Genomic DNA, 222 nt, shown 5'->3' with positions numbered 1-222 from the left:
AACTTGCATCAAAATACAAGGCTTTGAAAAGAAAGACCTCATCTCTGGAGAATGATTTAGAAAAGATAAATCATGATTTCTGCTCTATTCTAAAACAACAAAATTTACTTCAAACTGAACTTGAACACTCAAAAATAGATTATGAAATTGGAATTAGAAGACAGGACTGAAGCTTTGCAAAAAGCCATTGATGAAAATACTACACTAAAGAATGCAAGAAAT

This window comes from Theobroma umbraticum, unplaced genomic scaffold, assembly GCF_002168275.2.
Source record: "Theobroma umbraticum cultivar Fairchild unplaced genomic scaffold, ASM216827v3 scaffold_459.0, whole genome shotgun sequence".
Lineage (NCBI taxonomy): Eukaryota > Viridiplantae > Streptophyta > Magnoliopsida > Malvales > Malvaceae > Theobroma > Theobroma umbraticum.
This window is presented reverse-complemented; position numbering follows the sequence as displayed.